Here is a 24,193-nt window from a genome sequence, read left to right as displayed (position 1 = left end):
AATACAGATGATGTGTAGATTATTTTTGGACTATGAGGAAGGTAAGGGCAAGTAGTGGTAAAACTTCTATCATTTTTTCCTTACTCTCCTCTTCAAATCCTGATAATAATGGGGATATAGAAATATTTTCAAAATATTTTTCTCAGATTACTCTGGAGCTTGGTATTAAAAATTGTGCATATCTACTTTTTTCTGTCTAGGCTTTAACTGAAAAACATCATCAGTCCTCAAAGTGCTTTTAAAAATGGTAAATTGAGTAGATTTTCCTCCTCTCAATTTTTCCTCCCTGCACAGCAGTAGTTTTGATTTAACTGGGAAATTTTTTTATCTTAGTCAATACTTATAGGAAAACAATGGAGCAAGAATATTGCTTACTTTGAGAGTTCTATGAGATTAGATCTTTTATGGATTTTTATATGGAGTTTACCCTGCTTGTATGTTAAAATATAAAAAGAAAAAATTATTAATCATGAGAAAGATACTGGTAACTCAGATTAGCTGTGGTTTCTAAAATATGAAGTTTATGCTTCTTGCCAAGGGAAAGGATTCCAGACCTAAATATGCTTTTACTCTTGGTGTATCTTTGTATTCTGTTTCATATTTCAGGGTTTACCATAGTCTACTGCCCTCATGTGGATTTGTTAGTGAGGATTACAAACAACTGCTTAATTAAAGATAATACTCAAGTTAATAACTTCACCTTTTCTCTTTTTACCATTAATCCCTTTCATTTTATATTCATGAAGATAAAACACTGAATTTTTGAATAATTACTTTTCAACATCAAAGATGCAAAGTTTATCTGAATGGAGTATCCTATCCTTGACAAATTTTCCCCAGAAATTTGGGAACATTATCAGCAAACCTACTGAGCTTAAGGCAGAGGCTGGATTTTCTTTTATTGAGTTATTTTAAATTGAATACCTTTGTTGGTTAGCTATTTGCTGTTGTTGTTACATTCAAATAACTCAAGTTATGTTGAATAGAAATGTCTTTTGGGGGGATCAGACTCCTAAAATGATGTTCCACCAAGAAGAATGTAGAATTTCAAGTACTACATGTTTAATCTTAAGTAAAAATGGAATTACAGAGATTGAGCTGCGTTCTAATGATTTAGGTTATGTTTGTCTACTTTCTTTGAGAATAGATCTCATGTTTCAATAGATGTATTTTATTTCATGTTGATTTCAGAAACTACACCATTGATTATTTCAGTTTTAAAATTTTAAATAAATAATTTATCATTCTGTTTAATTGTTCTATTGTCAGAACAAATTGTTTACAGTATCCCCAGGTTAACTGGAGCTAATTCTTCTTTGTTGTGGCAACAAGGTTCAGGCTAATAGAAATCAAACTCATACTGTTATGCTTAGGATACATACGTACAAGAATCATCAGAGAACAGTTTGGTTTGTGACAGCAAAGTACTGAAAACAACCCACATGTTATCCTTAAGAGAATAATTTTTTAAATTTGTGATATAGTCATATAATATATTCTATGTTCCTATAAAAATCACTAATTACAATGGCATACAATACAATGAATTAAATATTTTTTAAATGTTTGGTTAAAAAAAGGAGGACACAAAATAATACATGCAGCATAAATTTATTATAAAAAGAACAAGTAAAGTAAAGCAAAATTATACCATATTGTTCAGGGAAATATATATATATTTATATATATATACACATATATATGATAAAATATACATAATAAGAGAATAATTTTTATGAAAGCATGTTAGTGAATACTTCTTGGAGCAGGGAGAAGATTATGACTAAAAAGGAATATATCATAGGCTTCTGAAGTGTAAATTTATTCCATAAATGTATGTGTTATAATTATTTATGTTATATTTCACAATATAAACATAACACTTTTAAATGTATAATTCTTTAAAGGAGAAAATAACTGTTATAATATTACAATAACAAGATTTCCTCTGTTGGCATGTGCATGTGTCAGTATATTTATTCCCATAATCTTATATAATAATTATATTTCAATAGATGTATAAATATTTTGTACACATTATAATGTTCTTCATCAAATTCCTGCTCCTCTTCAAGATGATGATGAGATGAATGGAAGCAAAAAGCTCATGTGACCTTGTTGAATAGAAGAAGCAGGTCATTGAATCAGCAAGTTGGTCAGTGACCACTCTGGTCTCAAAAGCACACCTCTTGTTAACCTGGCTCTCTTGTGAGCATTTAAGGCTGGTGATGATGTAAATCCTGTTATAGATGAGTTCATGACCTTTTTACCCCTTCAATCTTTCCTCAGTAGCCCTTCCTGTTGGCATGGCCTCCATATACTTCTCAATGGCTAAAATAATTTTTGAAACTTTACCATATATTCCACACACATCTGTAGTCCCTGCTGTGAGTTCAATTCATCCTGACAATGGCCTGGTCCTGTTGGCACACTGGCGCTCATTTCAGCACAGCACCACATAGAAATTAAATGACTCTTACGTACGAACTATGTACACTCCCTCTTTCTCTGCCTCAGCTCACAGCTCTGTCTCAGCTCATAGCTCTGTGTCCTTAAATGACCACTCCATCTTAGTTTAATTCTATCTGCCCTCAGTGCTTTCCTCAACTTTGTATTGTTTTTAAATCAATGCCCTCACCGCCCTCATCCCCACTCTCATACATGTTGAGCTTTGCCCTTGGCTAGGATTAGACACAGGGAAATGAGAGGACACAATTAGTCCTGAGTCCTGACTGCCCCAAACTCCTTTTCCTCTTTTATTTCCTCTCATGTCCTTCTCGTGTTTCCACATTTCCTTGGTCACATTCCCAAGTTCTTCCCAATTCTAGCATCTTAAGTCTTAATGGAAGACAGAGTATCTTCTCCAAATTATTAAAAACTCTATGCTCTGTCCCTTGATAAGCTAAATGTGAGCTAAAATAAATTTTGAAAAATTATTCTCTTTTATGAAGACTGGTTGTGAAGACTTCCTGAATATCTTGTTTTGAATGTCTAAAGTTCATTTTCATTCTTTCTTTTTCTATACATCTTCAGTAACAATTCATATATTTCCCTCAGGTAAAAGAAAGCCTTGGGCCAACTAAGAGGAAGATCTTGCAATAAGAAGGGCATTAAAAAACATATATATTTTGTTTCAAAATGTTATCCTATTACATATATATTATAAAAAAATCTTAAACATCTCCCAAAACATTAACACTACACTGATGGTGCAATCATAGGTGATTTTTATTACCTTCTTTATACAATTTTCCCCAAACTTTTAATTTTATTTTTATATGTATATATGTATATATGTATATGTGTATATGTGTATATGTGTATATGTGTATATATGTATATATGTATATATACATATATATATAGATTAGTTTCAGATATACAAAACAATGTAATAGACATTTATCATTTATATCCCTCACACAGTGATAGCCCCCTCCCCCCATCTACGACCTAGAATGGTAATATATTATACTAATAGCCAGGTTAAAAAATAATAAAAATTCTTTATAAAATCTAAAAATCTGAATCAAAACAATTTAGTATATCTGTGTAGGTTTGCTAGGATATATAACGTAGGCAGAATTGCTGTACTGTACATTATACATATTTCTCATTCATTAGGGATGCCAAATACTTTCCCAAATAGACTAGAACCAAATCATGCTTAGTACTGTGTTTCCCTGAAAATAAGACCTAGCCACACAATCAGCTCTAATGCGTCTTTTGGAGCAAAAATTAATATAAGGCCCGGTATTATATTATAGTATATTATATTATATTATATTATATTAATTATATTATAATATTATAATATTATAAATACCTGGTCTTACATTATAGTAAAATAAGACTGGGTCTTATATTAATTTTTGCTCCAAATGAAACAGCCTAGGCCTTATTTCGAGGAAACACAGTAGTCCTTGAAAACTTTTTACTTGCATACATACTCTGTGGTTTGTGTTTGTTTCTTTAGCTAGGAGGTCAGGTTGTTTTCCTTCCTTTATGATTACATATAATGCTACATGAATTTCTTTGTATACTTTATACACTATGTCAAAGTTTCTATTTCTTTCCTTATAGTCAATACCTAGATTTTAAAATTATCTTGATCAAAAGTTTGATAATTATTTTTGGTTCTTGATATAATGTTTTGTGCTTAAATATTTTTGTTTGTAAGTTTGCATATATCTATATTCCTCAGCCACCTTGTAATGCGTAGTGCTGTTATTGAAACTCAGTTGTATAATAACATCAAAGAAAAAATACAGTTCCTGGAATCAAGTATATTATTTATAGTTTTTCTTTGTATATCAGCTATTCCTTATGAACAGGGGTATTTCGCAGTTTCCCAAAACAGTAGAAATGTTTTTTCTATTCAAATTATTTTCATTAGGACATTGAAATTATGTTAGTTTGAAAGCAATCTCTTTTTAAGTATACATGATTTGGGGATTATCATTTGTTAATGAAAAATGACTCATTATAAAACTTCTGAGAATCCTGTTTTGATGCACAGAAGAATAGTTTCTGTGTTTATGACTAGAGCTAAGGAAAGCAGTAGATGTAAAATATATTTAAATAAATAACTACACTTCTAAGTGAATTTTTAGGGCTGCCAATATTAAAGTACACATGGAAAAAAAATGAAAGCTCAAATAATTCTAAAAGTTCCTCTGGTATTTATCAAATATGCAATTATTTTGTATTGATTTAAAATGGCCTTAACTATTCTTAAGCATATTTTAAAAGTCTTTTTATAGCCACATATTTCCTATGAAATTCTCTGAGATTTTATATTTCAAAATATATTTCATTTTGGTTAACCATGCAGAAAAGAAAGCTGTGAATCAAGAATAATCATGCTGGGAAGTAACCTCCAAGGGAAAGAAAGGTAAATCTACTGAGACTGTACAAGAAGGAAGTACACTAATGCCAGTCCATTTTATTTAGATTGAGTTGCCTACAACTGGATATGAGTTAACCAGAGACTTCAATTTCTTCCTTGTTTTTTCCCCCCTGCTTTAGTAGTGGCCTGACTGATTTGATTTCAAGTTGCCTGGGGTTTTAAGAAACAAAATCCTCCCCCATTAAAACTGCATGGTGTTTATGACCACCACTGGGATGGTTTAAAAAACAATGAAAAAAGCCCTCTTATGAAAAATAAAGCTGGCTAATTAGAGCAAATGGGCTTAATTTAAAAACCACAGGTGCCCCTTTTATAAGCTTTCATTGAGCTCTTGCCCATAGCATGTTTATATGACAAGGTTTGAGCTGAAATTTTTTGCTCTGGCCAGTTTTAAATGGGAAACATTTGGTTCACCTCTATTTACAGTTCAGACCACATATGATGTCATAGAAATGATAAAACTTAGAAACCTTGTTTCTTCCTTGAGGAATATTATATTTTATTCATTATTTATGGTATTTAAGTAAAATAATATAAATTAATAATAATATAAATTAATGTCCTGCCTGGCAAAAAATGCTATACACACACACACACACACACACACACACACACATATGTATATATATGATGCCAAAAAATGTATACACATTTTTAAAAAGGAAAACTGTATTAAAATGGTAATACTCAATATATACTAATAACAAAAGATGAATACAAGTCACATCTGACTTCTGCAATCACAAGAGGTGCTCAAAGTGGTTACAATCAGACACTTCTGATTATGGTGAACTACTGCTTGAGTGATGCTGACCAAAGTGTCCACTTGTATACATTTTTTTGGCACCCCTGATATATATGTGGAGGTATTTTACTTTTAGGAATCTGTGATATGAGAAGCATTAAGATATATTTAGTGAAAATGTTTTTTTTGCTAAAATAATTTTGGTTGCAGTGGATAACCATAAGCTTATAAATAAGATGTGTGTGATTTTATATTCTGGGGCCTAAAATATTTCCTCAATTATATGTATACAGTTTTGCCCTGACATTTCATGTGCAAGTTTATTTCACTTAATTTAGTGATTTTAGTGATGTTCATCTCTTACAAGTATAGTATATTCTATTCAGAAGACCCTGTCACCTCCAGAAATGACAATATCTGTTTTACTCTTTGCCTAATTCCTGACACATATATACTCTTGATATATTATTCGTGGATCTGATAAGCTTTCAAAGCTCCTCCTCTAAGCGCTTAGCATTTAGGTTAGTTCCTTGGGATCCTTATGTTTGTAAATCAAGCAGGCCTCTGATCTTCTTTTCCTTGAATAATTAGAATGGCTGGGCTATAATCAAAGATTTAGAATAGAATTACATAGAGAGGATCAATGAACCCCCCAAGTTAACCTCTTCAAATTAATCCAAAGCAGTCCAGAGAAGAGCAAAACTACTTATTAAATGTTGCCAATTACTGTTCGATACAAACATTATATCACAAACAACTCACCTAAAATGTAGTAACACCATTTCAGATACCATATTGAATTTGTACATAGATTAGAATGAACTATAAACTTCCACACAAAATTATAGGTGTGTTATCTATTCGCTTTTTATACTTTATTTATCAGGGAAAAATTCATGCATGTTATTTTGGTTTTATGATCTTTTATGTTAGTTTTATAATTATGTTTGGAAAACATATGTTATTATGTATGTCACAGAACAAGACCCTTAGGTTCTTTATCTATTAAATACAGCTGACAAATCCTCTCCTAGACTTCTTGGTGGAATTGCAGAGAGTCAGTCAATGGTACAAGTACATTATTGTTGTTGTTACTGCATTAATATATACATTTATAGCACTTCTTTTTTGAAAAATATCACTCTGTTTTGCAAAAGCATTTTCTTTAACAATTATACAAGTTTTGGGACTCTCACGTGCAAGTCAAATATGCACATACATCAATAACAACTGGTATGGCCCAGATTTTATTATTTGTTAAGGAAAATTCCACATAACTTTATACCCATCAAAAGATATTTCCATCTTTATCATTATTTTACATTTTTAAAAACGCAATCTGCCCGTTATTGTGATTAATCATTATCATAGTGCAGCACAGTTTATTTAGCACCTATTACATTGCAAATGGTATGCATAGTAAACATGTTATTACTAGCCCTTACAAAACAAATGTTATCCTCATTTTTGACATGATAAAAGTGAGAGTTGCAGAGGTTATATAATTTGTCCAAAGTGTTCTAAACACGAATTAAATACAGGTTTTCTCTGACTCCTGCTTTCCCAATTTTTCTAGAAATGCAGCTATCATCTTTCATCGAGGTTGGCTCAACCAGCCAACTGATGTGTAGAGACTTCTGAGACTAGAGCTAGGTTACTTGCATTTGGAAAATTTAACTAGGAATAACTTCATACTGCTTAATCTTTTCTGTGTTACTGTTGCTACAAACATATTCAATTAACTCAGTTTTTCTTTTCTTGGAATATTGCTGACAGCAGTAGACTTTAAAGTCTTTGCTCAGCTATAATAACTATTTTCCAGCCATAGCCATATAAGATACATTGATATTACTGTATTCTCTTTTAAAGAGTAGAGTCTGTTGAAAATTAAACTACACAAACACTACAGCATAGCTAAGACTTTATATATAATTATGACATTTGATATTTCATTTGCTGCAGTATTTTAGAAGTTGAAGCGTCACCCTATTTATTTTGTTCAAACTTAAGATCGAGGTGCAGAAGACCTAGAGCTAGAATTAAAGTTGTATGCACATAAATGGTACCTGGCTAGAAGACTGATATAAATGATTTAATCCATTAAAATTCAGGCTAAATATAAGGTTCATTTGTTTTTTCCCCTAATTATTACATCTGTCCCATGGATCAGATGCTTTTTTAGGCACTTGAAGTCCATTGGTGAAGAAAATAGATAAAATCCTTGCTTTTATGGAGCTTATTCTTTAGTGGAAGAGAAAACACGTTACAATCCAGAGAACAAATAAGTGAAAATACATTTCAAATTTTGATAAGTGTAATGATGATCAAAGTGCCGGGAGATTGAGGTGTGTGTGTGAGTGCGTGTGAGTGTCTGTGTATAGGTAGTATATGTGGAATGCTTTAGGGAAGACCCAGAGGATGTAACAAGTAAGGTGACACCTCTCTTAAAAGGTAATACTTGAGACTCAAATCATAACAACAAACACTATGAAAATTTGGCATCAGAGTGTCTCAGAAAATTCAAAGGCCCTGACATTTGTAAATGTTTGGAAAGTTTCAGTAAATAGAATTAAGACCAATATTTTTAAAGGTAGTGAATAGGGAGGTGGCTTAAAATGTTCTACACTGAAGGTGCTTGAGGAATAAATCTCTTTGGAAGTAGAGGTGGGAAGGTTATTTTGAGACTTACAAGCATACAACTTTTGGGTTGACTACAAATTTATTTGGGAAAACTTTGGGAAGGCAGATAGAGATGACAAGGATCTTAAAGCCCCCATTTTGGCATTCACAAGCTACTCCTTGGTGTCTGCCTGGGGAAGCTATTGAAAGAGATCAGATCACGTGTGTCAGATCAGATCATGTAGTGCATGTTAGGTAATTCTAAGTGTAGTGGTAAGTGATATAATGTGTTTTATATTTGTAAAGGATCAGTCTGACTGCTGTGTAAAGAATGGGAGGGAAAGTATTTCTATTAAGAAATTAATGTTTTATGATTCATCAATTATTTATTCAACATTGAATTCCTACTGTAAGCCAAGCACTATTCTAGGCACTGAGGAAATAGCAGTGAATACAACAAAATGAGATCAGTAACACAAAATAAATAAGCACAAGTATCAGTCGGTAATAAGTGGTTCCTTCCAAACATAAAGCAGGATATTAGAATAGAAAATGCAGTGGTACAGGTGTGTTGCTAATCTATACAAGTGATTGGGAAGAATTCTCTGATTACATGGAATTTGAACAAAAACTAGAAGGCAACAATGGAGTAAATATGGTCAATATTTATCAGAAGGACATTCCAAGCAGAGGATTACCACAGATACAAATGCAGTGAAGTGGGGGCAATTTTCATGTATTTTTTTTCCCTTCATTTTGCCAGAAAATGCAAATTAAGGCTCAGAATTTTGGCTTTCTATTCCTGGCATATCTGTTGATTAAGTATGTAAATATATTTATATGCATACAAATTAAAAATAAATTGCAAAATCTTTAGTCTTATATTGCAGGGTCTAGTAGAATGAAAAAGACACTACCATTTAGCAAGTGGAAGAATGAGAGACCTCCTGTAGTAATTCCCAAATTCTACTCAGTAAATATTGTGTTGTACTTCTTCCCTGAAGATAGAAATATTCTTTGTTTAGGACACAGTTCTGCATCTGCTCTAGCTCTCCAATCCACGGTTTTCCATGGCTCTTTGCTCCTCCTTCTGGGAATTTCTTCCTTATCCATCTTTGGCATAATCTAAGGAATTTACTGAATGAAGAATATGCCCTCTTTAGAGGATGAAGAATATCCTGCCCATAAATTTTTGGGATCTGAAAATTCCCCCTCAAAGATTGAATGTTTGTCAGTAATAATTCAGTTTTACCAAACTGGTTGATAAATAAAATTCTGGTTTGTTATTCATGCATCAATCTGTAATTGATTTGATATATCTGATTTTATTATAGACTAAAGTATTTTTTTTCCATAAATATGTAAGACTTAGCTACTCAGCAGAGTGCAGACAAAGAACAAGACACATTTCATGTCTCCAAAAAATTCCATGAAGGAAGTTGATAAAACTGTGAAAAGTTATGCCATTGCATAACAAGTACTGTAAAATTGGTCGTGTTCATTATGCTCTGGGAGTGGAAAGCAGTACCAATCTAGCACTGTAGATCAGAGTTATGGTAATTTTTTACTTTATTTTTTTGTGTGAGAGTGTGAGACCAAATCATAAAGAATAATTAGCGAGGGAAGAGATAATATTTCAACAGATAATGTATAAAATCAGAGAGCCGTGAGAAATTGGTATTTATTTGGGAAAAGGCAAATGACCTCTGATGGTTGGACTATAGCTAATATAGTGAGAAGTAGGAGGAGGAAGGTTTGATTGACCTAGCAATGTTAAGCAACTTGGATTTTATCTTGAGAATAATAGGGAAGACAATAATGTTGTTAAAAACAAAGGTCAAGTTTAGGGCTGAATAAAGGATTTGCAGTTACTAAAGAAAGGAGAGACTGGTGATATTGGCGCGTGAAGGTAAAGGTAGAAATCTAGAATTTTGATGGATTTAATTTGGGTAATGACAGGGCAGTGTGGAGAAAAACTAAGAATGTGAGCGTTGAGAGAGCGTTGTGACTGAGAGTGAGGGAAAGAGGACGGGAGAATAGTTTTCAGCTCTCTTATTTCACACATACAAAAAAATTTGTGAGAGAAAATTTGTATATGTGATGAGATTATCCATGCTGAGACAGTGATCAATGTTTTATCCAGATGGATAGTTCAATATAAATTTGGAGATATATATCTGGGCCTCAAAAGAAAGGGAACCAAGATAAAGATATATGTGAGCATATACTTAGGGATTACTACTAGGTTTTTAAGTGGTAAAATTGAAGATTTTTAGCTTTCGATTTATCTAAACATTTTGATTTCTTTGAAATATGAAGATTTGCATTGCTGAGCTAAACAGCAATCCGAATTCCCTGAAAAATCGACAATCAGAAATAGCAGAAACGGGGAGGTCTGTTAGCTCAGTTGGTTAGAGTGTGGTGCTGGTAGCACCAAAGTTGTCAGTTTGATCCCCACATGGGCCACTGTGAGCTGAGCCCTCCTTAAAAAAGAAAAGAAAAGAAAGAAAGAAAATGGCAGAAACAAATAAGTATTGACTGGATATACTAAACCAATTATCCTGCCTCAGAATAGGACTGCAAAATAATTACTTAGGGAATTACACTCTGACCTCATAGAGCACAACATGATTGTCACCTTTAGCCCTCAGTCCTGCATTTTATGTATTGTCAGGCTGATCTCGAGTTTATAACTTTTCAGTTAGGATTTATGAAGAGTAACAGCTTGATCTGTTTTTGATAACTCATTTCTAAGCATGAATGAAGCACAAAATGATACTTCAGCACAAAATGATGTTTTACTTTTGCCACATATTAAAATACAGATACAGTAAATAAGTTGTAATTTGATTTTTGAAAATGATTATTGTTAGAAGCAGCATCGCTTAGTGGATTAGATCTCAGTAATGGTACTATTAATAAAGAGTGTGCATGCTGCTGCCATATTTATTCATTTTAACCGTCATAACCAATGGTAAATAGAAAACAGAGCTCAATCATAAGATGTTATAAATTGTCAGAACATTTAAAGAATATTATCAAATAAAATGAAGAATATAATTTGTAGATCTCATTGTATGTTCCTCCATCTGGTCAGCTCACAGTGTGATATATAGATGATGTATTACAAAATTGTACACCTGAGACATATGTAACTTTACAAACCATTGTCACCCCAATAAACTTTAATTGAAAAGAATAATCTATAGATCTGAGGTTCTTGATGCCTAAAGAAATATGCCCAGGTTGAGAGAAAGAGAGAAGAAGGCTGTAAGGACGAGATAAGTATTAGAGGTGTGCAATTTAGACTCTGAAATCAGGAGTGAAAGGGTTCCGCCACTCTTTATATCTCCTAAAATTAGGTGTCTGGATAATAATGTACCTGAGCTACTCCTTAGGGCTGGTCTTTTGTATGGAATACTCACTAGTCTTATTGTATCATGACCAACTGCATGAGTTATGTGGCTTAGTCTCTTCTCTGAAGTGTGTCTCACTTCCTTGTGATATCAGAAATTCCTTTACCAGAAAAAAACTTAAAATATTTTGTTGTAAGTGAGAGTTAACAGGCTTAAAATGCAAATATGTTCAGAAAGCAGTTTTATATAGCATGGTTTTATTAGAGATGATGACCATAAGTACTAGCTGGTATTAGATTTGTTTTTGTTTAGAAGCTTAAGTTAAAGGGAGTTGAGGGGTGAACATACATTGGATTCATTGAAATGAGAGATAATTGCATAAAGGAATAGTTTTGTCTCACAAAAGATAAGATTTGCACTCACTTGTATCTGGGTTCCTCTAGAAATTCAGCAGGCCAAAATTGAAGCCAAATTTGATAGTATCTTTACCTTGTAGAAACAAAATAGACAGGTGTTTATTTTATATATCTTTTTTTTTTCTTTCATTTTAACTAGTCTCACCTCATCTAAATAAATTTTGATATCAGGGATTTGTCAATGTACAAAGGAATTTGTTGTAAGAATCTCATCCTAAAACCACATTTTATTCTACATAGCTAATGAAGTGAAAATAGGTCATACATGCATTGGCATGGTGTCCTTCTGTCATCATAAAAGGCCTTTTAATATTTTCTAATCCCTCACACATTGACTATAATAGTGCTTATTTACAAGTGAAGAACACACTATCACAAATGACCACATTTTTTGATGCAAATATAATTCCTTAATGTATAACCGCAGATACTTTGATGTGAGAAAGGACTGTCTCTCAATTTCATTTCCATCTCATGAATTCTGAGAGTTTGGGTAACTTAGGGTTTCTGAGCCCCAGTTTCCATATACCATATACTTAATAGCCACTTCATGTACATAGTTTTAATAAATATTAAATTATAAGATGCACATGTGGCACATAGTGAATGCTTATTAAATGTTAGTGAAAAAGTAAATCCTACCAACAGTAAAGCGGTGAGTTTCTTGTTTTTTAATACAACAGTATTTGTTGCCAATTAAAGCTATTTGGAAAATGATTTAAAATAAGTGTGAAAGGACAACTACAAAGACAGAACTTTTTACCACATATGTGCATAATATGTATATATGTGTGGCACAGATTTATTGGCAATAGAAAATTGTTTTTACTAGGTGAGAGTAAATGGGGTCAAATATATGGTGTTGAAAAGAGAACTGATTCTGGGTGGTAAACACATAATGTGATTCCCCGAAAATAAGACCTAGCCAGACAATCAGCTCTAATGCATCTTTTGGAGCAAAAATTAATGTAAGACCCGGTCTTATTTCACTTTAAGATCGGGTTTATCTAACATAATGTAATATAAGACCAGGTCTTATATTAATTTTTACTCCAAAAGATGCATTAGAGCTGATGGTCCGGCTGGTGTTATTTTAGGGGAAACAGGGTAGATGGTGTGTTCCAGAATTGTATATCTGAAATTCATGTGACTATGCTATTTTATTTTTGAATAGTAGTGGTAGATAATTGGAAAGAGTCCACACACCTGGGCTTCTGGAAATGAGTGAGATTTATTACGAGGGCCCTTGAGAGTTTTAGGTGGTCAATATTTGGATCAGGAGCACTGGCATGGTGGGAGCCAAGGGGAAACGAGCCTGTCATCCTCTGAGTCTAAGGTCAACTTGGGGCCCTGATTTGTATCCAGTAAACTGATAAAACTACGTTCTAGGTATTGGAAGTGGAAATACTTCAAGAAATTATCGATTTCTGCTTTCATGAAATCAAACTACTGAGACACGAAAACCAGACCTATACTATCTTAGGGAAATGAAAACATATTGTTTTGTAATACCTGTAGAAAATGAGTTATTAAAAAAAAACACACACAAAAACACTACTGCAAGAAAAATAGTCTTCCTATATGACCAATGTATTTCAAAACCAATCATTTGTTATTTGCTACCTACTATGTTCTGTGCATTTGTGTAACAAGATTCTATTAGATACTTACAGCATCTCTGTGAGGGCAAATTTCTTAGTCTCATTTTAGTAGTGAAGACTTTGGAACTCAGTTTAATTAATAGTTTTTGCTGAGGATGCACACTGGTGGCTGACAAAGTTACACTGTTAATGAGTTACCATGATTTCAGTTTTTTATTTTGTTTTCAGTAATAGTAGGTAACCGTGTAAAACCATTTAATAAGTCTTCTTATATGAACTATATTCCCAGCCATTATCCCTCCTTATCAAGAAAAATGCTTGCAATGCAGATAAATAAATATGTGTGTATGCTCTTTATTTCATAAGGAAAATTCTATAGACTCATTCTCAGTGGGGCATTGCATTTTATTTTCTAGTACTGCTAATGTGTATTGATGAGAAGCTTCACTATTCTGGACCAAAAGCACAATAATTTAACATAGATGTGGGCAGTATAGCTTTGGAGTTAAACAGACTTGAAATCAAGTATCTGTCATGCCACTTCCTAGATAAATCACTAGGTAAATTTTGCTACATTTTCTGTTTGTATAAACCATATTTTCCTTACAGAAGAAGAGCTGTAATACCTTGGTTATTACTAATGGTATCATTCAAGGAGATACCATAGGTAAAGCAAAAGGTAAACATTTAACAAATGGTACCATTAGTATGATTTTAAAGAATTGTTCAAAGTTTTGTTGATTTATTCACAGGTTAAGATACATTTGTTTTTCTCTTATACATCTGTTTTCTTACAACAAAATGAAATATATTTTATTTTTGAAAACTCATCAACTTTCTTCCCAGACTGCCCCCATGCTCGAATCTAATAACCAATGAAATATAATATTTGTCTAATTCAGAGATCAGCAAACTTGTTCTGTTAGGTCCAGAAGTAAATTTTAGGCTTTGTTAGCCATGCGGTCAGTTGCAACTACTTAGCTCTGCCATGGTAGCAACATAGTACAAAAGTACCCACAGACAATACATAAGCAAAAAGTGTGACTGTTCCATTAAAATTTTATTTTTAAAAACAGGCAGTAGGTGCATTTGTCCTGGGGGCCATAGTTGGCTAACCCTGATATAAATTAATGACAAATAATCACTGATATTTGCTGTTATTCTCTTTCTCTCTCTCTATATGTGTATATATGTATATATATATATATATATACATACATACATACATATATATACACACATATATATGTATATATGAGTTACCATGATTTTGTTTAATATAATACACATATATATATACACACACACACATATACACATATATGTGTGTGTGTGTGTGTATATATATATATATATATATATATATATATATATATATATATATTCAATTGCTTGCTTACTTAAAGAGAATTACCTGTTTTATCAATTGGCATTGTTGCATACATTATTGTCTCTTTCTCTTTTAATGTGATTTTGGATTTGGAATACAGGAAGAGAAGAAGCTGCAAAAATTAGGCAAAAATATAAGCAGCCTTCAAAAATTTTCATGGGCCTCACAATAAGAAATACCTTTTATAGCATGAGTCAGTAATCACTTACAGACACACATACACACACACACACACACACACACACACACACACACGTGTGCTTCACTCTAATGTACTCCTATTCTGTTCTATTATATTCCATATCATTCCATGACATTTTATTATATTCTATTTCAAGCAAAAGTAACATAAAATTACACTCACAAAAATGACTTAATGATCTACTAATGAATTATAAACTACAGTTTAGAGAATGTGGACATAGGGATCTGAAAACTCAGGGGACAGACCTCTAGTGGATTCCTATAGTGGCCAACATTATAATGTCTAAATAATACTACCTATCTTAAAATGAGAGATTAACTCAGATCAAAACCATTCACTAAAAAAAAAAAAAAAAAAAAAATACAGCTGAAAGAAATATAGAAAAATAAAATTTTATTATGAAACACATTTCTCCCATCCTACACCCATTCTCATTCCCTACTTCCCCTTTACAGAGACAATCATCACCTTGAACTATTTTTGTTTTGGGTGGTAACTTCTATATCTCTAAACAAATTTATATTGGTATTTCTTGATGTGCTGATTTTGAACATTGTCTCATTGCTTCCTGCCATGGAACTCACCATTATCAACCACACTGACTCCTTCTTTCCTATATCTTATTACAGTTTATATGGACAAAGGTGAAAATGGATACTGGTAAACAAGTAGGTTTTCTCCCATGTATATATAGTTTTTGTTTTATCCTCAAATATCTATTTGTCTTTCTTCTTGTAATACTGTTTTCTAAAAATCTTTACTTTTGTGTATGTTTGTGTATGTGTGTGTGTTGTGTGTCTCAAATATATCATATCAAGTATTTCTGTTGTTTTATTTTATCCTGAAGTCCTCTTTCCTAGAGAGCCACTCCTCCAGGCCACCTGCATCTGCTTTAGGCATATTCCTCTGTGATTGATCTTGACTCCTTTCTGTTCTCTCCTGAGAAGCAAACATTATTTTTTGATCTCATATCCTCCTTTTCTTTTCTACTCCCTCATTTTGCTGCAGCACAGTGTGGGTGGGAGAGTGATTCCTGCATACCTAAAAATGTTTAATACCATCCTTACAGTTTTATTAAAGCTTTGACACATTTTTAAACTATTATAAACTTACAGAAAAGTTTCTTCAAGTACAGTACAAGTAATCTTCTTCCTCCCTTCCTCTCTCTCTTCCTCCTTTTCTCTCTCTCTATTTCCTTCTTTCTTTTCTTTGTCCCAACCTCTCTCTTTCTCTGTTTCTCTCACTAACATTACTACATCACTACTAAATACTTTATGTATTTCCTGCAAACTAGCACATTCTCATATATAACAAAATATAATTATGAAAATCAGAAAATTACTGCCATTGCATCTTCAGATCTCAATTTTTCTCAGACAAATTTCAGCAATTGTCCCAATATTTTTTTTTTTTTTTTGGTAGAGGAAGGATCTAATCCAGAATTTGCCATTGCTTTTTGTTAGCTCGTTGTTTAGTTTGCTCGTTGCTCTATATTTCTTCAGGAATCTGAAAGATTCCTCATCTCTTCTTTACTTTCCTGGACTTGACACTACTGAAGTATATAGGCCAGAAATATAGGACAGTTATTTTATACAGTGTCCTATAATTTGGATTAATCTGATGTTTCCTCATGTTTAGCTTCAGTTTTGCATCTTTGGCAAGAAAATCACACATGTGATGCTATGTTCTTAATGCATACTATTGGGTGACACAAATTTTGATTTTTTACATTAGCAGTATTAATTTTGATAACTTGATTGAGGTGATCTCTGCCAAGTTCCCATTGTAATTTAGACTTTTTCCCTTTGTTATTAATAAATACTTTGTTTGGAAGTATTTTGCTGCCTATTTTATTCAATGGTTTATAATGTATTACTATCATTATTTAATTAAATACTCAATTGCTCCATATCTGACTTGTAAAAGCTCCTTCAGTTTGAGTTTCTGTATTCTTTGCACATGTTTTCATAATCACACACATTATGCTGTGCTCTCAGTGCATACTACTAGGTGACAAACACACACTTTATCTGTGGAATAAGATATTCCAGGCGCATTTTGTGTTTTTTTTTTCCCTAACCTAGTTCTGAAATCAGCCATTTCTCTAAGAATTCCTGCTTTGTTTAAGTGGAGAAGACTACTTAGAAATAAAAATCTGGGTGCTTAGTTTGCTCGTTGCTGTTAGGATATCACTTCTTGCTGACCATCTCAGTTGTCAAAGTTAAGAAACTAAGGAATATATGTGTGTATACACATATAAATAAGGAACTGAGACTACTATGTCAACATGGTTTACTTGTTACAGGAATTTTATTTTTATTTTCCAGGAATGATAATTCTATAAATCATTAAATAACTTTGTTTGGGGAAATTCCTAAAAATTTATCTGCTCATATACCTCAGCAAAGAGGTAACTAATAAATCAACAGTTTAGTTAATGTCTTGTTTATGAACTTTACCTTGCTATTTCCCTCAATCCTAAACTATTTAAGCTAAACAAGTAAATCCTAAACTTTCCCCAATCTAATCAGATCCCTACCTTGAAAAGTATATTTTACATTATTTGAGTCCAGATGAAAAAAATCCTGTCAATAGCCCACTTCCTCTAAGTATTTATCAAGGTGCTGTTCTCCCATACGGCATAAATTCAAATAAACTTAATATTGATTTATTAATAAGTTGTCTGCTGATATTTTGATATGCTCACCTATACAAACATATACATACCCACAATTATAATTATATTAATTTCTCTATTTGATTGTCTATCATCTATCTTTATATATCTATATATCCATATTTTCATGTGTATTTAAATCCATGTGTGTGTATAAATATACATATATGTATATAATATATATGTGCTTATGTATATATGTGTGTGTGCATACACATATATAATTATATATATGTATATATAATCATAATAAAACATGAGTGTTTCTCAGGTGTTCGAAGTAGAAGTATTCTAACCAAATTGAAAATGAAGCAGAGATGACCTATTCATGTAGTACCAACACATCAGAAGTACTTTTTTTTAAGCAAAAAAGATCAAAGATTCCACTGTATTTAATTTTCACATTGAACTATTAAATGGGTATTTAAAAGAACATTAAATTTAAAAAAATGATGATACATTAAATGTATATTACTACCCACTCATTTTAAAATGATACATACATTGTATAAAATACATAAAATTACATAATTATTCATTCATTTGTTTAATGTGTGCTAGTATATTCACTTTTCTTTTCTACTTTGCTTTCCTTAGGACAAATAATGTTTCTGATCTGCAGATAAAGAAACTAGGCTATTGGATGCTAACGAACATCTAGGAAGTGATAAAATTATCTAGAACAAATGCATTCTTTTTAATCATGGTATATTTTTCTATAATATTGGGCTGCACACCTTAGTCATCATTCCTTGATAGTTAGACATTCAAAACTTATTCTCTTTTATTTGTTTGGATTCTAACAATTTTAAATACCTAATCAAAGTTTAGGAACATTTACATTTTAATATATTTTGCTGATGTACTTATAGAAGAATTATTTTAAACATGGTTTTGTAATCTAAGTCATAAATATACAGAAAATGACACCTTCAAGTGCTTCAAAACTGTGTTCACTGCCTATTTTGCATTTGTAAAGTGCCATAGGATATAAGAGTAATAAAATCCAAGGACCCAGTTCTCTAGAAAACTGCATGTGGAATAAAGATTGAATATTACTTGCAAAGATACGTTTAATTTAATCCATATTATGACCCTACAAATAATGCGTTGAAAGGTAGAATAAAAGTGAATTTCAAGGTTATTTAGCCAAGATGTTTTGAAGATGAATTTTCATCTGCTTTTAGAGGGAGAGGAGGAGAAAGCACTGTTTAATACCAGTAATATGAAGGTATTTTCTTGTTATCTGCCAACTAAGGCTGGGTACAAAATCCAAACTACTAAAACTACCTTCCTTATACACATTTTCAATATGTCTATATATATGTTTCTATCAATATTTATGATACATTTAATTTTCAAAGTTATTGTTTATTACCATGGAATCGTTTCCTGTAGTCTTTATCAGGCAAAGCTTTATGCATAAATTTAATCATTGTATAGTGGCCCTTTGTTCTACACTATATTTGGAGCTTCCACTCATGTGAAGTACGTAATATTTTATAAAACATTACAGGTATGTAATAGCCTCCTGTTATAAGCAAATCATAATTATGAAAAACATCACCTCTATTTTAATACCTGTATGTAATTACTGGCAGTATTTCATGTCAATGAAACGTACAGATTGACACTTAAATCTATTACATATTATGCCCCTTTCTATATTTTTGACTTAGTAATGTAAATCTTCGTACAACTTTGTTTTTTACTCTACATATTATAATTATAGGAAATAAATTTTGTAGAACAAGTTGAGGTCTTGGGGAAACTTTATTACTGTAAACATCTTCTTCTGGAGGAGAATAAAGATTACATAATCTTATAACCACATAGATTCCAAAGTTTCAGTTGCTGTCAATCTTTTTATAGATGATCCTTTGCAAAAAAATAAATAATAATAATAAAATAATAATAATAATAGACCTTGGGCTAAGCTAATGTTATACTCTCAGATGCTTTGTTTAAATTCAGGCTTCAAGTGTCATCTATAGTTATAACCCCAACACATCCTGCATTGCTGTTCTGTAAGTGTGCAAGTGAAAGAAGTTTTTGGTTCTCCACAGTTCTCACAATAAAGAGCTCAAATTCCACCATTAGATCTAACCTTGTTTGGCAGTACCTGTAATGTAGGCTTTGGGAGATAGATTTGTTTCTCTGTAGAATGCTTGGGATCTGCCGTTGAAAAAAAGAAACAAACATTATATTCAATAGAAGCTGTGTTTGCATGTAAAATAAGATAGGAGTTGACATTTTTTGTGTTTTTTTCACAAAGGCTTTTTTTTTTTTACCTGACTTCTGCTTCTGCTTTTTGAAGTAGCTCTGTGAAAATTTAATAAGTAGATTGTGGAATCCTTAAAGAATACAAGCCTTTACGTGTTCTGCTATTGAAATATAGAACTGATTCTCAGTTGATATTAAAAGTGCTACTTCTATTAATAATTTGACAACTGTTCGAAAATATCTTTTTGGAGAAAATTTTTGAATTAGGGAAATAAACCAGAATAGAACTATAAGCCAAACAAAAAGCAAAACATTAGCCATTTTTTATTTGTCTATTTTTTGCCTATGGCAGTATGACACTAGGCAGCGTTTTTTTCTTTTAACCAAACTTCTCCCAGATTCTTTTTAAATTCATAAAATTTATTTCTTAGAGTAGTTTTGGGTTTACAGAAAAGTTGACCACTAAGTACAGAGAGTTCTCCCATATTCCCTCCTTCCTGTTGCCTCCCCTCATCGTGATTCTCCATTATTAACATCTTGCATTGGTGTGGTGCATTTGTTACAGCTGATAAAGTGTTCACTCTTTGTTTTTTACAGTTCAATAGGTTTTGAGAAATCCACAGTGTCACATATCAACCAGCAAAATCACTGTCTTAAAAATGCATGTGTTCCACCTATACAACTCTTCCTCTCTTTTCTTCCAAACGCTTGGCAACTACCTATACTTTAACTGTCTATAGTTTTATCTTTTCCAGTATGTCATATGGTTAGAATCATATAGTATGTAGCCTTTCCAGACTAGCTTCTTTCACTGAATAATATGCATCTAAGTTTCCTTTGTGCCTTTTTGTAGCTTGATAAGTCATTTACTTTTATCTCAGAATAATATTCCATTGTATGGTTATACTTCAGTTTATTTTTCCATTCACCTATTGAAAGACATCTTGGTTGAATCCAGTTTTTGGCAATTATGACTAAAACCAATATAAATATTTATGTGTAGGATTTTGTGTGAATGTAAGTTTTCCACATATTTGAGTAAATATCTATGAGTGTGATTGCTGGATTGTACAGTAAAACTATGTTTAGGTTTGTAAAAACAGACAACCAAAAAAAACCTTCCAAACTGTCTTCCAAAGTGATAATATCATTTTTGAATTCCCACCCACAATTAATGAGAGTTTTTTATTGGTCCACAACCTTGCCAGCATTTGATTTATCAGTATTTTGGATTTTAACCATTCTAGTAGGTGTGTAGTGCCATCTCATTGTTTTAATTTGCAATTCCCTAATAATATATAGTGCTGAGAATCATTTCATATGTGTATTTGTTAACTGTATATCATTAATGAGTTGACTGTTCAGATCTTCTGCCTTTTTAATTGAGTCGTTTGTTTTCTTACTATTGAGTTTCAAGAGTTCTTCCATGTTTCAAGGATACAAATATTTTTAAATCTATTTTGCAAATAATTTTTTCCTAGTTTGTGACTTGGGTTTTCACTTTCTTAACAGTGTTCTTTGCAGAACAGAATTTTAAAATTTTAATGAAGCACAACTTATCAATTTTTTCCTTCATGGGTAATGTGTTTGGTGTTATATCTAAAAATTCATTGCCAAACCCAAAGTCACCTTGATTTTCTCCTGTTGTATTCAAGAAGTTCTTTCTACTTTTTACATAAACAATTATGTCACCTGCAAACATAGACAGTTTTATTTCTTCCTTCCAATACATGTGTCTTTTATTTCCCTTTCTTGTCTTATTACATTAGCTAAGACTTTCAGAATGATGTTCAATAGGAGATACAAGAAAGGACATCTTTGTCTTGTTCCTGATCTTAGAGAGAATGCATCTAGTTTGTCACCATAAGGTATGATGTTAGTTGCGGTTTTCTTGGTAGATATTATTTATCAAGTTGGGAAATTCCCCTCTATTCCTTCTGGAGTCTCCAAAAGAAGAATATATTTCATTTAGTTTTCAAGCTCCTAAGGCCTCCTGCAGTTCTTGACCTTCCTCCATCTTTATGGTGCATCAGTCCAACCTCCACTTCCATTGTTGCATCTGCTTTTTCTGAATGTAACCTTCTTGTCTCCCTCTTAACAAGATACCTTATGATTAAATTGTACTTCCCCAGATATTCAAGATTAATCTACTCTAAACATCTTTAACTTAATCACATCTGCAAAGATCCTTTGCCACATAAAGTAACATATTTACATCTTCTGGGGATTAGGACCTAAGCATCTTTGGGAGACATTTATTCTGTCTCCCACAGTAACCATTCTTGAGTCTATCTTCGCTATTTAAGACCTCCACATTTTTTAAAAATTCAATTGAACTATCACTTCCATGGTGAGTTTTTTTTTTCTGAATTATTTAATGGATTTTTTTTCTCTTTCCTTTATTCACTGTGTACTTATTTTTTCTGAACTTATTATTTATATTTGTTTGGACTTACATAAAAGTCTCTTAACTTTTCTTGATCCCCCTGACAAGTCTAGTACCCATCTGACACCATACATAGTTATTACAATATTATTGACTATATTCCGTATGCTGTACTTTACATCCCCATGACTATTTTGTAACTGCCAATTGTACTTCTTAACCACTTCGTCTTTTTCCCCCAGCCCCTCAACCCTTCACTCATCTGACAACCATCAGTTTGTTCTCTTGTTGTCTTTAGTATTACTTCCTTTTAATAATTTTTTTCCCTCTTTTCATTACAATACAATCTTAAAAATACTTATTCTTTCATTCAAAAATATTTTGTGTTCCCTTATTGTATGTCAAGTCCTGTGATAGGCACTAGGGAAACTGTAGTAAGCAAAAGAGACAAATTTATTGTTTTCATAGAACTTCCAAGTGACAAAAAATATATTTAATTATAGTATGAAATAGATTTAATGGTGCAGATGTGATAAAATTAAATAGTGGAACTGAACTGTCTGGAGGAGGTAAGAGTGGTGGTGATGATCATGGTGAGCCTCAGGGAAAGCTTACACTTTTACAGGGTATGGAGAGAAGTTCCGGGCAGCGAACAGCACATACAGAGAGGCTTTGGGGAAGGAAAAATGTTCAAGGAACTAAAAGAAGGTCAGAGTGATGAAGTGCAGAGGAAAGTGAGACAAAAAAATCAAAACATGAAATGGGGTTTTAAAGGTTGGCAAGGGCTTGATCTCAAAGGGATTTTTAAGCCATGTTGCTAGCTCTCTTGGGTAACTGTGGGTTTTAGTGAATCATCATGATTCTATCCAGGTTTTAAAAAGGTACTTTTATGATATTGCATTCATTTTGTTTGTTTCCTAATCATTTATTAAAACACTTTAAAGTTACATCAGAAGCATGGTGGCATGAGGGGTCCGCCTTGATCTCTCCCCTTGAAGTTAACAACAAGTGGAGCAGCTGTAATTCAACAAAAGATTCCCGGCACAACACACAAACATGTCTGAAAGATCCGCACATCAGGTCATCTGAAGGTGGGCTCATTGGGGCAAATGGGAGGAGGAAAGGGAGAAGTGCAGAGACAGGGGCCACAGTAAGCAGTGTGCAGCTCATTGCCCTCAGATGCAGCCCAGAGCTCACTGCGGGTCCAGGAGAGCAGAGGAATCAGGTTGCAGGTGCACTCTCTGTCGCCTTGAGCATTCTTGCAGAGTGATCAGCATATAATATAGCTGAACCCAGCGGGACAGAGACCTCAGGGTAGAGACTAAATACAGAAGTGTGACAGCTGTGATCTAACAGGTCTCACTGCCAGGCATAAAACAAAGCCACAGAGCTAGGCCACCTCTTCCCATCCTCCCAGAGCTCACCTTCCTGCACCCTTCCAGGGCTAGCAGTGGGCCCCAGAAGAAACTGTAGCAGGTCTGGTTAAAGAGCAAAATATCTACAGCCTTGGGAAATAGACATAGAGTTCCTGAGCGAAGACATAGACTGCAGCTAATTCCAGTGACAAGGGAGGAACTATAGGTGCTACACGACTGTGGTCTGGCAGTTGCCATTACTCAGAGGAGAACAAAGAATAAAACATACCAGTGGCCTCTCCCAGCTGACT

The sequence above is a fragment of the Rhinolophus sinicus genome, linkage group LG02 (assembly GCF_036562045.2).
Source record: "Rhinolophus sinicus isolate RSC01 linkage group LG02, ASM3656204v1, whole genome shotgun sequence".
NCBI lineage: Eukaryota > Metazoa > Chordata > Mammalia > Chiroptera > Rhinolophidae > Rhinolophus > Rhinolophus sinicus.
This window is presented reverse-complemented; position numbering follows the sequence as displayed.